Source organism: Lissotriton vulgaris, chromosome 3_1 (assembly GCF_964263255.1).
Source record: "Lissotriton vulgaris chromosome 3_1, aLisVul1.2, whole genome shotgun sequence".
NCBI classification, from domain to species: Eukaryota; Metazoa; Chordata; class Amphibia; order Caudata; family Salamandridae; genus Lissotriton; species Lissotriton vulgaris.
The window spans coordinates 1,384,621,304-1,384,641,952 of record NC_141689.1 but is presented as its reverse complement, the minus strand read 5'-3'; positions in this window follow the sequence as shown (position 1 = coordinate 1,384,641,952).

The following is a 20,649-nucleotide window of genomic DNA, read 5'->3' as shown; positions in this document are numbered from 1 at the left end:
ACCGGCCACGCAAAACTCAGACTGGCGTAACCCAAGCCGATGAAAGAGGGCCTGGATGCCTGGCGGCCTTTTGCGCGACAGCCTGCAGCCTCGGTGGTGCCTACGTGCCTCCTTGCCAGGAAATTCATAAGAGGTGAGTGCTGGTGTCCCAGCTGAGGCAAATACTCCGAACGCACGTAGCGCTGCACTGCTCTGAACACGAAGGAGGTGCAACAGATGCACTTGAAGAGTATCTTGCTAACATTGAAAATACAATTGGGCAGAGAGTTCTTTGGGTGTGCAGATTCAGGGAAAGAGGTCTGTGCAAAGACCCATTGTCTTGACACTTGCTGCTGCCTCCCCCAGGGGGTGAAAAGTCTGGAACCAAACATTCGCACAAACTTCCTCTGTCTACTGTTGCCCCCCAGAATTTGAACCAAATTAACATATCATATCAGCGAGGGCCACAAAGTTAGCAGGCATATACGAGGCATATACATATGATGGGCCTATCGATTAAGATCTCCAACACGGTCATAAGTGCATGTAGCTATCCCTGAGACCACCCGGGGTGGAAAGTCTTGGAGGTCAGTGTTACGGGCAAGCAGAGGAACAACCAGAAAATCCAAAATTCAACAATGACTGGGCAAAGATAAGAGTTCCCCACCATGGAGACATTGTACAATCGCCGTCTTGAGTCCAAGTGTTACTCAATACCAGGTTGCACGCCCATTGTTAAGTAATTAGCACATTTTGAAACACCTACACGTTTGTCCTCCTGGCCTCCTTGTTGACACTGCATCCTTAGCCACTGACCATCGGGACCCACCGCGTAGTAACTGGATGAGAGATGTATACACTGCTGATGATGATGTCCCCCAGTAAATTTCCTAATATGCCTAGTGCACCCTTGAATATTCAGATCCTTACCACCACGTTAGGAGGATTTCCACCTCCCATGCAAAGGCTATCTGGGAATCGCAGCACACCTGCCTAACAGAGATGCATCCGCACTGCTCCTGATTGACCACCGACACCAGCGATATTTCTAGTGAACTCCACGTCTCAATATCCAGCCACAAAATGGGAAAACTAAAAACTGGTAAATCACACTCACAGATGCCCGCAGCGCCTAGCACAGAAACCCCTCTGACCATAACACCCACAGGACAAGTCAACCACTCGCATCGATTCGATGAGATAATGGTGGCAATACTAGATATCAAGTCCCCACTGGGACCCAAAATAGACTCGCTCTGTACCGAAATGGGATTTCTGCGCGAGGATCACAAGAAACTTAAGGACAGAGTACAGGAATCTGAGTCAACCTTGGCAAATCTTCGACCCACTGTGTCAGCAGCCACAGACCAGATCAGGTCCCTGCAGAAAGAGGTGGAATACCTGAAGAGTCGGGCAGAGGACCAGGAAGGTAGATCACAGCTAAACAATGTTCGCATAGTGGGCAGACTGGAACGGATAGAAGCCCAAAGGATGGAACTGTACCTAGAGTAATGGTTCGCCACAGAGTCCTCAATGGCAAATTCCCCAAATTCTTTTCAGTCGAGCGGGCACACAGAGTACCGGGTGCCCCTCCCCCCCACCCGTCCGGGCAATCCCCTAGACCAGTGATCACCAGATTGTTCAATTACCGGGATATGGACCACATCCTCCAGGTGACAAGGGCCCATGTGTTTACCTGCTTAAAGGGCTGGGTCTCCCCCTCAGGGCCACCTTAAATACATATTCACTCACAAATACCTGCAAACCTTCAGCTAATTTCAATGGTGGAATAGACTGTAGACACAGACAGACTCCCTTGGACGGAAACCTTTGTTTGGTCAGGTCTGGTAGCTCAGTGGACTAATGCGTCCACTGCAGGGGCCTGTATTCAAACTCATGGCCACAGGTTCTAATCCCGGCGGGTCCACTCGGCCATTCATCCATCTGAGGTCGATAAAATGAGTACCATTGAGTTGGGTAACAATGAACATCCGTTATTCAGCGCCAAGATACCTACGGGTGAACGTGTGCTTTACAAATACACATGTTATGTTATTGTTATTATTGTAATGACCAAAATATGGAACTGCGGAGTAAAATTGTTACTATGGAAATGTAATATATGATCCATATCATTGTCTAGCTCCCCAACAACACTGCTGATATATATGTTAATGTAACCACATGCATTTTTTTACTGCTTAAGATTCATTGTATAATTGTTAAAAACTAATAAAGATGATTTAAAATAAAAAAGAGATGCAAATTGAAGGGTAGTGAGAGAAAGAGACACCAGCAGTCAGTGACAAAGAAAAACTATGGGTGTATATGTTTTTTAACAAATTAAAAATTGCTAAGGTGCATTTGTGCACAATCATGGCCCTAGGGCAGCCCTTCATACATAGTTGTGCTGCTACTCTGATGTTCAAGAACTTGAATGGACAGCTGGGCTTCTATGCTGCAAAGCAATACTTCCTGCAAGACAGCTTTTGAAGTACTGTGGCCAGGGATGTGAAGTGTGACATGATTATTCTTACAGTGGGATCTCCATGGATGGCTTAACACAGTACAGCCATAGAGTTACACGATTCAAAGCAATACATATTTAATTTAGGTATTCCCTATTTGTAGCTGTGGATAAAATGGCGAGGCATCTTCCTTGGCTGCTGGTGGTCAATAGCGCATACAATGTACATGTGCACTGGAGATTACTCAGATGCTAATTTCTTCACAGGTAGTCACCATTCAGAGCCTAATTATGTGTGATGTCCTTGCCATCTAATGTATTTATTTACTTATTTATTTATGTCTTTTTTAATGAATTTATTCATTTATTTATTTTAGTTTTTGATATATTGTGACAAGACTCCCGAACACGATGTGACAGAGAATTTTCCAACAATTTACAGTGTTAAAAGAACAAGTGTAACTGAAGAAATTTCCATTATCAGCATGATTTACAGTATTGTTGTACAGGTTGGAGTTGTTAGAGCATACATGAGTAGACCTCCCCTAAGACATCAGTCGGTAGCTGGACCTTGCAAGAGATATTGTGTACTACAAAGGGTTTGGAGCCCACGCGTTGCTTACCATATGTTGGCTTCGTTGTCACTCTTATTTATTGCCTCCTAATTGTCCAGCGTTTGCTAGTTTCATTCCCTCTTTTTTATGTGGAGCAGTGACCAAGCACTGATTGCTTCATTTTGATTAGTGTTTTTCCGCTGCTCACACTGTGATTGGGGTAATATTTTTCTTTTTTTCTTCTCATTGTGTTGCTTCTTCCTTACAACCCACAAGATGTCCATGATGCTACTTCCCTCCCACTCCCTTGTCCATGTTGCGTATTCTCTATCATCTCTCACACCCTGTTGTCCATGTTGCTTTAATACCCTACCAACCCAGTTGTCCATATTGTTTCTAACCCCTCAATCCCCCATTGTCATTGTTGCTTTAACCCCCACACCCTTAATGCCTGTGTTGCTTTAGAATACCTCCCACCCTTCGTTTGAGTGTTGCTTTATTATCCCTCCCACCCATTATTTTCCATGTTGTTTTAAAACCACTCCCACCTCCATTGCCTGTGTTTTAAGTACCGGTCCCACCCCTATTGTCAGTATTACTTGAAATTCACTTCTACCCCCATTTTCTGTGCTGCTTTAAACCCCCTCCCACCCCGCTGTCCGTTTTGCTTTTAATCCCCCCACCCCTGATGTCCATGTTGCTTCAAACCTCTTCCAGCCCTGTTGACCGTGTTGATTCTTCCCCCCCCCCACCTGCCATGATAAAAATTTTGCTAAGACACCCTAGTGCTGGCTGCGTCATATCACATTTTTACCATCCTATTGCCTGCCACCCTCCCTCCCATTGTCTGTTTTCCCTGTTACAAAATTACCCTCCCTCCTGTCATCTGGGGTGTCCATACGACCCGCAATAAGTAAAAAAAGGGCTATGATGCGGCTAGCGCCAGCCGCTTCATAGCTCATTTTCTCAAACGTCAAACATATTTTCAAACTTTAAATCATGCTATGCAGCACTCACAACGGCAGTGCTGCTGTACAATATGGCTAAAAGACATTGTCATGGCCATTAGCTCTTGCATAGGCAAGATCTATTGGCTATGCCAATGTTTGTTTGATTAATTACTGTCAGACGATGGATGTTGTTATGTTGTGTGTTATGTTATATGTTCTTCTATAGCGCACGACTCACCCTGGGGCATCTCGGCGCTGCCTAGAAAACTACCTAAGAGCTGATAGTCAGGTCAGCAGCAAGTTTAAAACAAAAAGGCTTTTAGTTGTTTTCTAAAGGTGCTGTAAATCGATATTTCCCGCAAGGCTTTGGGCAGTCTGTTTCAGTAACTTGGAGCAAGATACGAGAAAGCTTTACCCCCAGTGCGGCTCAAGCGTATATGCGGGACCTGTAAAGTCCTAATGTAGCAGATCTCAGATTTCTACATGGTACATGTTTTACCAGTTTCTTTCGTAGATAGTAAGGGCCTCTACCATTTAGAGCATTAAAAGTAAGGCAGCAGATTTTGAAAAAGTATCTCTTCCTTACTGGCAGCCAATGCAGTTCTCTTAGTAAGGGGTCAGAGAGGGAGCCAGTTGGCTGGTTTAAAATCGTTCTGGCCGCTGTGTTCTGGACCACCTGGCCTGCAATTTATTTAGCAGGGTCTCACCCACTTCAGCTAGCAGGGCATTGCCATAATCTAAGCTGATAATCACCATTGCTTGTACCAAGGTTCTACGGTGATTAGTAGGCATGTATGGGGAGAATTTTAAGAAGTGGTCGTAGACTAATAGCAAGAGCTCGTCGTAGCTGCTATATGATCCTTCATTGTTAGAGATTGGTCCAGTTTTAGACCAAGATTTTTGCCACCTTGTTTGGGAACAGGGGCTGCACCCAACTGTGAGGGCCACCATTCGTTTGACCAGACAGCCAATGCTTTCCCCAGTAGCATACCTTCCGTTTTTCCAGGATTCAACTGGAGACAGTTATCAGTCATCCAGTTAGAGATTGCCAATATACCCATGGAGAAACAGACTTTATCAGCTTCTGGTTTAGGGCCGATGGTGAACATAAGCTGAGTGTCATCAGCGTAGGAAACAATTTTGAAGCCCAACTGTTCTACTACTTTTGCCAAAGAAGCCATGTATATATATTAAAGAGGGTTGGACTCAGACAGGAGCCCTGAGGTACACACTTATCCAGACGCATTTTTCCTGACTGATAGGACCTAGGATGACGGTTTGGGTTCTGTCCGACTTAAAGTGCTGCAGCCATTTCAGGGCTATCCCTTGTATGCCACAGGAAGATAGCCTCTCCGCGAGCTTTGCGTGTGAGATGGTATCGAACGCCGTGGAAAGGTCTAGGAGAATCAGTTCAGCTGATCCACCTGCGTCTATTGTCAGCCTAAGGGAATCAGTCACGGCCAGAATGGCGGTCTCCGTACTGAAGCCCGGGCGAAAGTCCAATTGTGAGGAGTCCAGGATTTTATTGGTTTCCAGATATAGGCTTAGTTGCCTGTTTAATATGCTTTCCAACAATTTAGCCAGTAGTGGTAGCAGGGAAATTGGGCGATAATTGCCAAATCTTGAGGATCCGCTGAGGGCTTTTTCAGTATCGGACGTACAAACGCTTCCTTCCAAATTGTTGGTATTATATCTGATTTTATAGACTGATTAAACATATTTTGGATGGCTGGGGCACAGCTAGTGGCTAAAAGAGCCATGATTTTCGGAGGGCAGAGGTCTTTGGGAGAGCCCGATTTGACAGTGGACAGTGGATTAGACACCTCTTCCAGCGTTGTAAGTTCAAAGCAATCGAGGGTGCAATCTACCAGCTTTACTGGTCCCTCAGAATTGCCTGGAGATTCCGGATTCAGCCTGGCGGTAGATGTGAAATTGGAATAAATATTGGATATTTTTTCCTGAAAAGTAGATTGCTAAGGAGTTACAGAATTCTTGAGTTTCCATGGGGGATTGTTTGCAGACTTGAGGAGATACGAAGTCCCTCACTATGTGAAAAAGAGCTTTGGAGGAGTTACTAGAGTGCTCAAATTGGTTCATAATGAATGTACGTCTGGCTGACTTTAAACTGAGATGGTAACTGGACAATGCTTGTTTGTATTTTTGTCTATTCTAGGGGGTCCTTACTCACTCGCCAGAGTCTCTCTAATTTCTTACAGATGGATTTTTCATGACGGATGATGGATTTTCAGATGGATGTGGCTCATGTTGGTTTTTAAGGAAGCGCTCTTGTAGTTCCATTTTAAAGGCAGAGATTGATATAACCTGTCTGATGCACACTGGGGCAGCATTTCATACCGTTGACATGATTCTATAGAAAGTTTGTTTTAAGGTGGCTGTGATTCTAAAGCTAGAATGTTTATCTTGAGCTTGGCTTCTTAAGATTCTGTTTTTGCGAGAGAAGGGGAATTTTTATGAGAGGTATTCAAGGTTGTTTAAGTGGATCACTGTTCAGGTAGTGCATATTGTCTTATACTATAAGTGGCATTCCAGGGAAAGTCAACCTAGGAATGTGAATGTGACAAAATATTTATATACTAGAGACCAGGTGAGCAACAGAGCAGAAATTCAGTTTGAGGTGAGCTATGCTACATTTGGCAGTTGAGTCCATGTAGAATTACCTTAGTCAATGTGTGAGATGACTAAGAACTAGATAGCCAACTGCAGTGATATTCTGACAGAAACGTGTTGTTTCTGGCCCTAACTTTGACATGTAGGTCATGGTGTAGTAGTCTTTGAATTTTTTTAGAGACCTAAATAGAGAGCGACAACCACAAGTTTGGCAGCTTGAATGGACATGCCTTTGGCTGATTCTGAACAGAACCAAACACATTGTCATGTTTGTATTTGAACGCTTTGTATACCAGAGGGAAGTTTACCATTGACTTTATTCAGTGAAGCCAGAACAGATTAAAAGGCAAAAACTTTAAATTGGTGCTCAAGTGTTACCCATCGAGATTGTATGAAATTGTTGGTCTTTATGGCAGGTAGCACACAATTTCATAACCAACAGTTAGTGATTAACCTAGTGGTTATTAATTATTGTAAATTTGTTGGTTATCAGGTTAGTCATGTGCTCTGATGAAACTGAAATATTTACTCCAGTTTTGAGCTGTGAATTCAGTTAATAAGTGTTAGTGTAATTATTAAAATGAGCTCATGCAAGAAAAATAAATCTGTGGTGCCTGAATGGGCGTTGAGAACCGCTCAAACAATGAGCAGATATTCAACTTCAGTTCCTGCCAAGGAACCTGAGACCAGTACTGTAGCAATAACACCACAGGCCCTGGTGCAAAGAAGGAAACCAGTGGCGGCTGGTGGATTTAGAAATGTTGTGCTCTTATGTAATAAGCGAGCGAGCTCGAACTGCAAATGGAGGGTGCGGGGGGTTCTCCCCGGCAAGAAAAGTTTGAAAAAAATGTATTCGAATGGTGGGTTTTACACCACATATTTATTGCAAATTGTTGAAAAAAGGGGGAACCAAATATAGCATTTTGAAGCACAAGTGTGAGTAAAACATTAGAATTAAATCAAAAAATGTGCCCAATCTCAAACTGGTCTGCTTGCAAAATGACCCCCAAGCCAAGCAATAACAACCAACAGAAACAGGCCCTCTAAGTGTTTCCCACCTGTAACACATCTCTGATCCACCTATGTTTTCATTGTATATAATAATACAAATGCTGCAGTTTGTTCTTATGTATCTTAAGTAACTTAACACCATTGACAAAGCCTATAGTCCTGGCTGGTTGTAGGTTTAATGTCTCTCGTATTATATATCTGGGGCCAATAACAGAAGAAGGACAATACCAGTGGGGCAGCACACTATGCTAAGTACAGATTTTTAGCTTAACAGTTTTAAGCCACTCCCTTACGAGAGACCCCCCAGTTTTTTTCATCCCACTTAAAGCCCTGCACACACCGAAGTGTGTGTGTGTCTTTTGTATATGGAGGGAGGCATGGTAGAAACAAAATGAAAGGCTGCACATGGTTTGAGGTGGGCTGGGTTTGCTAGTCTTGGCAGTTACACTGCTTTGTTTGGCAAATGCTTCTTTGTGAGGGCAAACATAACAAACTGTTAATGGGAATAAGACCTTAGAAAAGAAGAGGGTCATAAAATGCTAAATGTTCCACTGATTGGTTTTCCTGCAATAATCCATAACTTTGAAAGATAAAATGTGTTGTGCTTGCCAGTGCTTATCATTGCTTACCTTCATTGTCTCTTTTTTTAAGTTTAATATTTTTGTTAAATTTCCATAAGGTGCAAAGACATTAAGAAAGTGTCCATAATGAAAGAAGATATGTAAACCGTAGTGTTGGTGAACACACCAGTTGCTGATGGGTACGCAAAACTCTACTCTGCCATTGATATTGTATGGACTATTAAATTGTATGGACTATTATATAACTTGGCTGGGAAGTCACTATAAAGAAGGTAAAAAAACAGTGTTAGTTGTTAAGAATAGCCTTTACAACCATTGCAAGTGCATTCTCTGAACATGATAGGATGCATTTAAAGCCTTGTCTTTAAAATAATTCTCAATAATTCATCATGCCTCAATATAAAGTACTCAGTTAACTTTTTTTTCACAAATGAAGAAATATTCAAGAAATATTTCCTTTTTACAAATCTTCATGAAATATCGAGTAATGCTGTAGTATCTTGGTTATTATGTTTTACATGTCTTCCACTGCTTCACCAGTGGAACACTCTTCAGATGATGTCACTTAGAATGTTGGTGTATGAATCACACAGTTGGAGAAGGGCTGAGCGCCTTGCTGGCTGCTCCTGGTTGGGCTGAATACTATTGTACTTCTGATCTTCCAACTAGCTTCAATAAATCCTCATGAACATCATCTCCATATTTATATTTTTACCCTCTTGGGTTTATAGTTTGGGTTTTTACCTTTTAACTATACTACAGTGGTCCATTTAAAACTGGGCGCTTCTCTATTCTGTTTTCTTTTTCTTTCACTACACTGTAGCCCAGTACTTTTCTATTTTATTTAAAACTCAAATGTTTATAATAGTATGAGAAGAAGGAGTTTTATATTGTATCTCTCTTCTTCTCTGTCATTTTCTTTTCTCCTGTTGTGGATTGCTCTCTTGCATACTTACCTGGCCAGTTGGTGTACAGAGAGTACTCATTGATGGTTTCTTTTTCTTCTCTTTATTTCTTTCTCTCATTCATTAGAAAAGAATATGGGAAACAGGTTATCTTTATCTGTTTCTTCAAGATTTTTGGTTACTTTCTTTGTATCTACTTTAGCTTTGTTTCTCACTAGTACTTTCCTCTCTATTTATTTTAACTAACTTATACATCTGATTATAGTTTCTTCTCTTTTGTTTTCCTTGGAAGAAAGGAGGATATGTAGTATCTTGGTTATTCTGTTTTACCATGTCTCCCTCTGCTTCACCAGTGGAACACTCTTCAGATGATGTCACTTAGAATGTTGGTGTATGAATCACACAGTTGGAAAAGGGCTGCGCGCCTTGCTGGCTGCTCCTGGTGGGGCTGAATACTATTGTACTTCTGATCTTCCAACTAACTTTAATAAATCCTCCCGAACATCATCTACCTGCGTGGAGTGATTACTACATATGCTTTTATCTGCTTGTTGCCACGGATTCTTTTATTAAAAAAAGAGAAAAGAAAGGAAGAACTATAGAGGGCAAAAGGGTTCTTAGGAGCCTACTGCCAGGGCTGTAGAATGGCATATTGCTAAATACCAGGGGTGCCTAATCTTGATTTCACCTCATTCCTCTTTCTTCCACCACCGTACGCTTTCAGTTCCTTTACCTCATTCTTGCAGGTTCTCTTTCATCACAGCATTTCCCCTGTGACTGGTGTTATACCTTTCTCTCCCTTCTTCTTTCTGCATTTCTTTATTTTGCTCTGAGTCAAGTCTGATAAAAACATCCCAATCTCTTAAACGTAGCCAGTGCCCACCATCTAACACCGCCTGCACAAATTAAGGACTGCTTGTGGTAGCAAAGCTCATGCACTAAGCAAAGTTTGTGGTGCACAATATTTGAATTTTCAGCAATCATGCTGCTGCCAGGAACTTTAAATCAAAACGTCAAACCCTTTCATTTTTGTCTACACACGTTATTCTGAGGCTGGCAGAATAAAGAATGCAATACAGATTAGTAAAAATAATGCCTGGCAAGTTGTCATTTAAAATATCACAATGAAAGAACAAAACGGTGGTTACAAGTCCTATATAAAAAGGAAACTATAATGATCTTAATATTCAAACTATAACTATTCATTTTGTCCTATGTTGTAATTATTAGGGGCCGGTACAGGCAATCAAAGGTGAAAGGGACGAAATAAAAGGAGAGGCGAAAGGCAGAAGGGAGAGAGCAGGAGAGGAATAAGTAACAGAATTGAAGGGGATAATTATGAACGGGAAAGAGAAATGCGAGGAGAACGAGCAAAAGGGCCAATGACAGAAGAGAAAAGGGACAGCAATAAGGACGTCGGGGAGACATCTAGATTGCATATAACATAGCAATCATCGTCACGATTGTCCACCTTTATCCGACCTGCTGAATTGCCTATGACTTTCTAACTCACCTCGGTAGGTCCTTAGATGAACGTCATCTTTTCCACTTACGCTTAAGCGTATGATTGCCATGGTTCAGCATGAGCCTTTCTCTCTTTCTTCTTCTTTTCCTACTTTATATAAAAAATAAAAAAATAAAAAATAATAACAAATTATTTTGTTGTACGATATTGTTTTTGTGTTACTTGTAAAGGCAAAGGATAGCTCTGCCACTGGTTCTCTAGGATTGTCTTTTTCTTTTTCACTTTTTAAATGTCTAGTTATTAGACTTAACTCTTTGCATGTTGGAAATTGGAATAGATAAAAACCAAGTGAACAGATGATATTGAGTATATAAATTTGTAACGATTTGGGGGAAGCGATGAACATTGTCCTGGCCCTAGTTTGTGTGCTTTTTTGTGCATCAAAATTGAATTAGACATTGTAACACTGTGTTTTTAATGTGTGATTATTTGTGGCTCGGCTGAGCATGTAGACAGTTCATGATTTTAATTGTATGTTTGTATGTTTAGTTTTTGTTACAATACAGCCCTGAAGAAGTCCCATAAGGGACGAAACGTGTCGGCTGTTCTTTCTTGCAAATGGAACAATAAAGAAAAACAAATTGAAAAATAATCGGACATTATTCTCAGTAACTTTTGTGACAAACTTGTGACCGAGTTTGTACAATTTCTACATGTGGTGCACCTGTGTTTTCAAATTTAATTATGTTAAAGTTCTGTATGGAACTATCACTGTGATGGTGGGTGACTATCGGTGTGGACACAGATCCCTTACTTAAATATAAAGGGAAAATTACGATTGTGGTTATTTTGGTTAGGTGCATTTGTAAGGAAGGTTCCACCATCCAATTTGCTCGAATATTGAAGTTATTTTACCTGGCTGTTAAATATCAAAGTCAAAGTCAAAAAGTTTGCTTTATTCCATAACAAGTATCTTAAAAGCAATAACATACATACAATCATCATCAAAATACAATCTATCACATGAACCATGATCTAAAAAATATACAGTCCATAAAAACAGTAAATTCAAATTTCCAGAGGAAAATAATGGCAAACTATTTCAGCTACAAATTGTATGCAGCCATAAGTTAATTCAATTCCAGCTTGTTTGTTTAAAAGAGTATAAAGTAACAGTGCAATAAAAATGAGCAGAGCAGTTAAAAATATAAAAAACACAATAATTAATTTAGAGTGTAACACGTAGAGATTTAAACCTTACTATCCAGGCAATGCCAAGGTGCTTGGCCACGGCACAGGCCAGGAGGGTCTGTGCGTCCTTTTTCAAAATGTACAAAACAACACTATGTAGGGTACAGATAGGTTTTAGCCATCTTGGTCTTGCCTTCTTGTAGGCAGGGCAGGCAAACATAAAATGAGCCATGCTTTCAGTTGGAGCCTTAAAGCAGGGGCAGTCCGCTGTTGACTGATACGGGGCATTCTATTTTGCAGTTAATTCTTGTATCGGGAGTGTGCCTACCCTAAACTGAATATAAAGTGCCCTGTCACGTGGCATCTGGATAAAATCTAAGTAAGGTTCTAAAAGTATGCGCTGCTTTTGTAAATAAAATTCTTCTGTGACCCTTTATAATTTTGAATTACTAAGCTCTTGTGCATCTACCCAAGCCCAATAGCGCTTTTTGAGGTCGACTAGGTGGGGTTTGGGTTTCTCACAAATCCTTCAAGCCGAGTGCAAAATCTTTTTTAGATTAATGCACCAGCTGATTCTTTGGTTGCCATCTAGGGCCATCAATTCGGTGAGCCCTGAGGCATAGCTAGCAAACTCAGGGGTCCGACGCAGGCGAGCCCAGAAAACCAGGGGTCATAACCTGGCTATATCTTTAAAAGATTGCATACCCATGTCGCTCATCAAAGGTTTTAATGGTACCTTGCTAGAAAGCATCACTAGATCTCTAAAGAATTTGTGTTCAGATCTACTAATTCCATCCACATTGTCGAAGCCCCATAATTCGGCACCATAGAGGGCTGAGCTAACTGCTTTGGCTGCATAAATCGTGAGAGCGGGAGCCACAGGTCTGCTCTGCGAGGAGCGATGTTCTCTGAGTAGTGTTCCTACCACACGCTTGTGGCTCTAAAGCATTTTATCGATGTGATGCCGATAATGTATTTTCTCAGCAAGCCGAATACCTATATAGTTGAAAGTTGAGACTCGCTGTAAGCGTGTTCCATCTAGTGTAAAATTACCTTTATATGGCCTATAGGGATTAAACACAATGAGCTTAGTTTTGGAGGTGTTAACAACCAGCCCCCTGGACTCACAGAAGAGAAGAAATCTATCTAAAACCTCTGGAGCCCAGCCAGAGTTTTAGACAAAAGGAGACTGTCATCCGCGAAGAGCAGGGTAGGAACCCTGTCTCCTGCCAGGGAAGGGGCATCCAATGGAAGTTCTTGTAAAAAACGAACACCTCATTGATGAATAGGGAAAATAGGGTGGGCACCATTACACAACCCTTGCGCACTCTGTTTACAGGGATCCTGTCTGTCTTCTGGTCTTGAGCTCCCCACCTCACTTGGGCATAATTGCCCTCGTGAAGGCGAATGAGCAGATTCAGAATCATCGGAGGGATCCCCATATTACCTAACAGCTGCCACATCCAGTCACGGGGTACTAGATCAAAAGCAGTCTTTAGGTCAATAAAGGCCAAATAAAGACTGCCCTTGCCAATTAATACAACCTTCCCAATAAATTAAATGCAGTCTAAATGCTTGGTCCACTGTCCCTGTGCATGTCCTGAAACCCGCTTGATACTGGGAGAGGACATCCTTATCATCCACTCAATGGTGAATTCTATGAAGCAACACCTTGTCAACTACTTTCTGCATGGCATCAATCAAACTGAATGGGCGGTAGTTGGCGGGGTCATCCCTAGCACCTTTATTTTAAAATAGGTACCACCTCTGCACCTTTCCATGAATCAGGTACTGTGCTACCCTTTGCAATGAAATTGTTTAAAAGCATAATATAGTTTGCCCAATTGGAAGGGTCTGCAAGAAAAAGATCACCCGGAAGACCATCTGGGCCTGAGGCTTTTGCTGGGACTATTTTCCTAATGGCCGCCTCTATTTCTTTTGTATTAAAGGATCAATGACATCCAAAGTGGGACAGCTGCTTAAGTGACCATTTGATCCAACTTGAGGGATTCGACTGGGCCCGGAATAAAGTTGCCCAAAGTGGTTAAACCAGTCTTGATTTGTGATATGGTTAGGAATTAAATCAGGATCTTTATTACCTGACCGCCTGACCATATCCCAAAAAAGATTGGGATCCCTGGCTACACTTGCATCCTTTAGGTTCTGCCAGTGTGTCACATCCCACTCACGCTTTGCTTGTATGACAGCAGTTTTGTAGTCCTTTCTGGGTTTTTTAACTAAGGGACAGCGTCTGATTTTTATTGCTAAGATCAAAGCCTTTTTCTTCTGTCTACAATCCGCAATAAACCAAGTTCTGTGGTTTTTACAGCATATGACTCGTTTACCAGCATGATTCTTTATAAGAAATAGAGACCCCAGCTGAGTCATCATACTTCCATATAACTCTGGGACCCTAGACAGACCGTCCTTTTCACTCAAGGCCTCTCGTAATTTAAATGTGCTTTCGCTGAGTGTGCGCCTAATCTCAACCATTTGAGATTCTTGAGCCATAACTCTTGGCCATTTAAGGTACCTACTGCAGTTTGAAGGGACCAATTATTGTGTCCTCATGAGGGGTCCTGTGCCCTGGATTGTGGGAATAGAAAGAGCCCAGGGCGATTCCATAATCAAGCTTAGTGTATTATGGTCACTATCAGTAGAAGGAACCTCTTCCATATCTATTATGGAGCTCCAAAATCTAACGTCAATTAATATGTAATCAATTTGTGAGGGGCAAGACACTCTGTTATATGTGTTAGCCCCTGCGACGTCAGAGGGGGTTCTACTGTTCACAGCCCTTAATCCAGCTTCTAAGGTGAGAGCACTGACCTGAATTGCTACCTGGGACCATTTCTTGATAGGGGGTATATTTAACAATGGGACTCCGCTCTTGGCATCATCCTCATCTACCCCCAGCAAATCTTCAGAGCTTAAAGGCTCGAAGGTGTATTTAAAATCCCCAGCAATCATAACATATGAATCTGATGGGCAGCTGGATAACTCCTGTTCCAACGACATTACAATATTTTATACTTTGCCCCCTGGGGACCCCTTACATAGACATTAAACAGCTCAAGGATTTCACCACCACTAGTACCCTTGATCGAAAGCCACATAATATCCGGGCTTGCGCATTGATGTTCCTTTATTTCACAGCTCATGTCGATCTTAGCCCAAACAATAAGACCTCCAGAAGGCCGCCCCATACCCGTGTGAACAGCAGGGTTAAAGAAGCAAATATAGCCAGACTTATATAGTGGTACTAGGCTCTATGTTTCTTGGAATATACAGATGTGGTGTTCCTCAAACAAATTATTCTAAACAGGTAAAGACATTTTATTTTGGAGCCCCACCACATTCCAGGAAAGGATCTTAAGCCCGGAAGTTGAGACTCCATTTCCCAAAGGGATTGGTTGAACAAAGGGAGGTAGAGTAGAAGATGGAACAGAAGTATTACAAATTACTGCCACCCCGTGGTCCCTCACACTACAAACAGAGTGACTACTGTTTCTATTGGCTGTTGCCCAGATTTGAGGTTGTTCAGAGACAGAGCGTGATTAAATATTGATTGGGGGGCTTAGGATGTTAATGATTGGAGTGGGTTCTTATTCCGGCCATGGGTGTGAATCATGACATAGTCAATCAACCGCCTCGAGCGATGACCCTCTAAATATAGGATATGGAAGCATGTTGTCATAAGCCCTTGCTGCAGTGATTGTTGGGAAACGCCTGATCTGGATAGATGAAGAGTCGGGGGGGGGACCTATACTCTAATGCCAAAAGATTTTTCACCAGGTCAGGGCTGGTCAGGGTTAGTTTGATGCAGTCCCTAGGCTTATTTTTGGGCGTGCACCTCCGTGCCCTGATAATATCTTCCCTGATCAGCAAGCGGCAACCCCTGACATGATGTTGCCAATGAATAGATTTATTTATCAAAGATTCAGCGTTCTCAAAGCTGCTACTAGGGCCAGTTTTGGGGACATTAACCAAGAAGGCCGTATGTGCGAGTGGGTTGTTTGTTCTGTTGGGCTGGGACATTGATACCCATTAGTGGATCTATTAAAGCATTTGTAGGCCTATCATGATTTCTGGCAACTTGAGAGTAAAGTTGTTTTTATGCGGTGTTGAGAGGGTAAACTTCAAGGGGGTCTATCTGCATGGGAGTTGAAGCCTTAGTGGCTCGTCTAGATGGAATTGCAGGAGCGTGTGGCTGGCCACTAGTTGTGGGATCTACTGCTTTAGATGACTCTTTTGGATTGCAGGATAGAGAAACTGCTGGTGTATGTAGTGTACTATTATGAACTAATATTCTAACGATGCCCACAAGTTCCTCAATCATCACTTTAAATGACCCAACCTCCTCCTGTAGTGAAGTAACAATCTGAGGGAGGGTCTGTGCTAAAATAGGACACTTGGAGACTACCTCAATCGAGCTCTTATTACTGGTGGGGATAGGTTGTGGGGTATGCACTTCCCCACAAGTCTCGGGCTCCCCAGCCAGGGCATCAAAACGATTTGTGCAGATAATTGAGGGCTCAAGGTAGCCTACAACATCATAAGTGGGAGGTGAGGGCAATGGAAGGGGAGTATTGGATAGCGAGTCAGGCTCGTGGCCGATCCCTGCTCCATTTTTTAAGGACTTTTGGAACATCTGGGGGACAGTAGTTGGGTGCAGGGGAATGGAATCCTTGTTGACAAAATCAGAAGGGAGTGGCAACTCAACTCCTAAAAGCCCTTCACATTCCGTGATCAGATTATATTATAAATTCTGTTCATTACACAGTTATTAGTAGCAGTTGCACTCTTTGCTGCTTTCCTTGCCTTTTCCCCCTTGCCCACCCCGCTAGCAGTATTACAAAGAACAATGGTCCCTATATGACAATGATATACAAAGAAAAATGACCATCTACTTAATAAGTAGCATGTCTTCATGTCTTCTGTCCGTCCGGACAGGATTTTTATTTTTCATTAGATGCAAAATAAAGTGTTTCTTAGAAATAATGTCAAGCGGGCACAGTCGTGACCCTCAACATACAAGACACAACAACAAAGAAACAGTGTAAACAAGGCAAAAAAATCAGTCTGTGTACTTGTACCTCAGTAAAGCAGACATAAAATGTAGAAAAAACCACTCCATTGCAGTATTAAGTTTTACATAAATAGTTCGCATATGGGGTTAAAAGTCGACGACGTTTCGATGCCTATAAAAATGAAGGCATCATCATCAGGACAAGAGTTGACATTATTGTTGTCTTGAACATGAGTAATTTTTAAAGCCTTTTCGACCCAGAGGTAATATTATTTTGAAATATACAGAATACACATGCTGTATTTGCTCATGTGATAATAGATCATACAGAACTAGTGCAAAAACTAGTCGCTGGAAAAGGACTTATTTGAAGTTGCTTTAAATAACATTGACAAAACCAATATTTCTGGCTTGTTTTTTTAGGTCAATGCTCTTGTTCATTGCTTGGTTATATTTGTGTTCAGGTGTATAAATGAATGAGTTACAGCATAGATGCAGAGTTTGGGTCTGCAGTGGTAAATGGGTGCAATGATGTATTGGAGGATGTTTGTATTATAAATCTCATAATGATTGTAACATCAAATACATATGGTTAAAAACCCCTTTAAAGAAGTATTTTATGGATTTCCTCAGATTAACTTTTCAGAAATTTAGTTGTAAATAGACCAGTTTGACGTGCATCGGGTCCTTTGTTTTACTATTCAATTGTTTTCTAACATGCTATTTTCAGATTTTGAAATCGGGAAGATATGCCTAGGAGGAAGAACAGGAAAAACTGAAAGATGAGATTCTGAGGTCTCGTGAAAGGAGGCGGTGCACATCTGCGGGTGATCTCATTACATTGTTTTTAGCTCTTGATTACAATAGCAGTTGTGTTCAATTGTGGGGCTTGTCTTGCTGGGTGCCGTTCCCCCAGGCATGTTAGGTAGCAGCAGACACTGAAGAGTTTGCCTTCTAGTCCAGCGGCCCCTAGAGATCAGTGTGGTTGGAGGAGAGCTGACAGATCCCTCCATAGGACGGGTAGGACCTCGTCAGTTACGTCCACTTCTACAAGGCCAGCAGGCCTGAGAGACTCACGTCATGCTTGTGCTTTTTGTCAGTCCAAAAGACTACAGGGATGTTCAGTAATGCTAGACTATTTATATGCTTGTGACTCTCTGCTGGTTTGACTGATTTGACGTGAGAGGCTGCATCTGTCAGCAGCTGGGCTTATGTGCGTGAGAAAGAGAGAAAAATAGATACATTTAAAGTTGAATTGTTATGAGAAATCATTTTATTTCTTAAGAAAGTGCTAAATCAGGAGACGTATCAGATATATAGCAACGGTGCCGGTTGTATGGCATTACAACGTGGGCTTTTACCACACATGCCATTACAACGCTGTTTTTACAACGCAAGTCGTTACAACGACTTGCGCTGTAAGCGCTGGATAGTGGAATAGTTTAATTTTCTATTCCAACTCCAGCCCACGTTACAGTAGGGAAAATTAAACTATTCCCTATCCAACAGCGCCCTCCAGCGCAAGTCGTTGTAACGACTTGCGTTGTAATAGCAGCGTTGTAATGGTAGCGCGTGGTAATACCTGCGTTGTAAAGGCTGTTCCCCATGGTGCCATGTACCCCAATGCAAGCATTGAAAATGGCCGCCCTTCACCGTATTTATAGAGGGAAATGGAGACATATTTGGTTGCAGAGGGCCCTCACACCCCTGGGCACTGTTGCAATAGTGGGAAATCCACCAGTGGAATTTCTTCCACTAAGCTCTGCCTAGAAAGGAGATGAGCTACAATTAACAACTAGACTCTCTGTGGTCCTAAACACGTGTGAAAAGCTGCAGGTAATAAGCTGCCTTTGTAAGACTCCCTGCTTCGTGCAAGTCTTTGTGTGAGGCCCTCTCCCTGTATGACGTCATGACTGCGCAAAGCCTTCTTTGACTAGGAGTGAGTTTTTTGTTTTGTCTGTTTGAGTCTCTGCATTTGTGAGACACAGTGGTCCAGATTTACTAAGGTCATGTGCCAGCACAAAGCAATGCAAAATGGTGCAAAACGCCACATGGAATTTACTAGTGAGTGGAAAAGGTTTTTTGTGCTAGGAACAGGGTTGGATTGGGGCCACAATTCGACCCCGGGCAGCCCAGAGAAAGTGGCCCGCATTCGCAGATTGCAGCCTTTCGCGAAACACTGTATAGTTAGGATAGTGGAGCTACAGGATGGGAAACATTTGTGGTAATAAAAAAATTTCAAAGCTGATAGAGCCAGTACTGAGGTGGAAAATTAACATTCCAATAAAAATATATGCTTTAAAAGCACAGAATTATCAAAAATACTAGGAAATCACTTTTAATTGTGTTTTTTTATCCATAAGGTTGCTGTTAATGTTTTGATTAATGTTCACTGGGAAACATGACCTGGCACATACCTAAACTGCCTTTTACACTCACTTTTTTATGATATCCATTTAATTTTTTAGGTCTAGCTTAGCGACGCAACGCATGCACTGAACGCCTTGGCAAGACCTATTGTCATCGGTTTCTCTGCCGAAGGGGGACAGGAGATGTGCACGCGTACGGACAGGAGATGTGCATTCCGTACGTGTGCACATCTCCTGTCACCACGTAGGGCTGGCATTTGAACAAGCGTGCGCATGGCGCGCTTTCACTTTCACTCCGTCCTGCTGTCCTACAGCTGCTGGTTGTTCTGCAAGTGAGGCACTCGCGTAACTTCACCCTACCTTCAAGAGAGCATCAACATTTTGACTCTCCAAGTAGGGTGATCCCTCTGTAATCAATAGATTACAAACTATTTTGGGAGGTTAGGGAAGTATTTCAGGGTGCGAGATTGCTTTAGCGCTAATGGGTTATAATGCTTGTTTTTACGAGGCAGGTGACACACTTAAAATGAGGTTGAGTTGAGATGAGCGCAACAATTAAAACAGCCGTGGAAGTTCAACAGCTATCCTCGTGATTTCTAGATAAGTATGGGCGTTGGCACTAGTTTTTGTTTTAACTAGTAACAGTCGAACTTTCACAGAGCTGGCAGTGTGATGTTCAGTCATGCATTTATGACGCACCTGCATTTTGTAATCTGGTGATATTTAATGTAAAAAAACAGGATACTGCATTTGTTATTAAGTTTGACTGTGGGCAGGAAATACTGCAATTGGATGTTAAAAGTGTTTTCCCCCAATTAGAATATTGCGTTTTGTGTTAATACCATTCAACTGTGCTTTTATTATGGCAGGTAATCCTGTCATCCTGAGAAAGCATGCGGTTCCAGGAGGGCCAAGTGATCTGGCATGTCTGATGCCCTTCATCATCCCTGGTTCTTTACTTACTCATGTGGTAGTTGTGCTGCCAAATACCAAGGCTACCTAGTCTTGATTCCACCCAATGAGCATTTGTTCAACTACCTATCTTCTCTGTATCTTTATCTCACTCTTGCAAGTTCTGTTTATTCCCTGCCTTCTTTTTACCAAATGTGTTCTTGTGTTTGTGTTTGTCTTCCTCCTTTCTACCTTTCTCTCTCTTGTTCAGGATCAACACTTAAAGATTAAAAATACGTGTAGATCCTGAAAAAATTAACCATCTGCGAACTTCTGCACACATTATTTAGCGCCTAAGAAATAACAGGAAGAAGTCCGTGCTACCACACCCGTTTCCACAAGGGAAAATTAATTTTGACCCTTTAGTCCGTGGATAAACAATGTGGTGCTAACGTCACACATTATTTTCGCATCTGGCATTACGAATGGGGTCATTATACTGCTTTGGACAGAAACTAATGTTTCTGCCAAAAATGTTAAGGCCACTCATGAGGACATTCTAAGATGCATGATTAGCTTGTGTTTTGCTAAGTTTGGGGATTGTTGGTGCCGTTTTGGAAACATGTCTA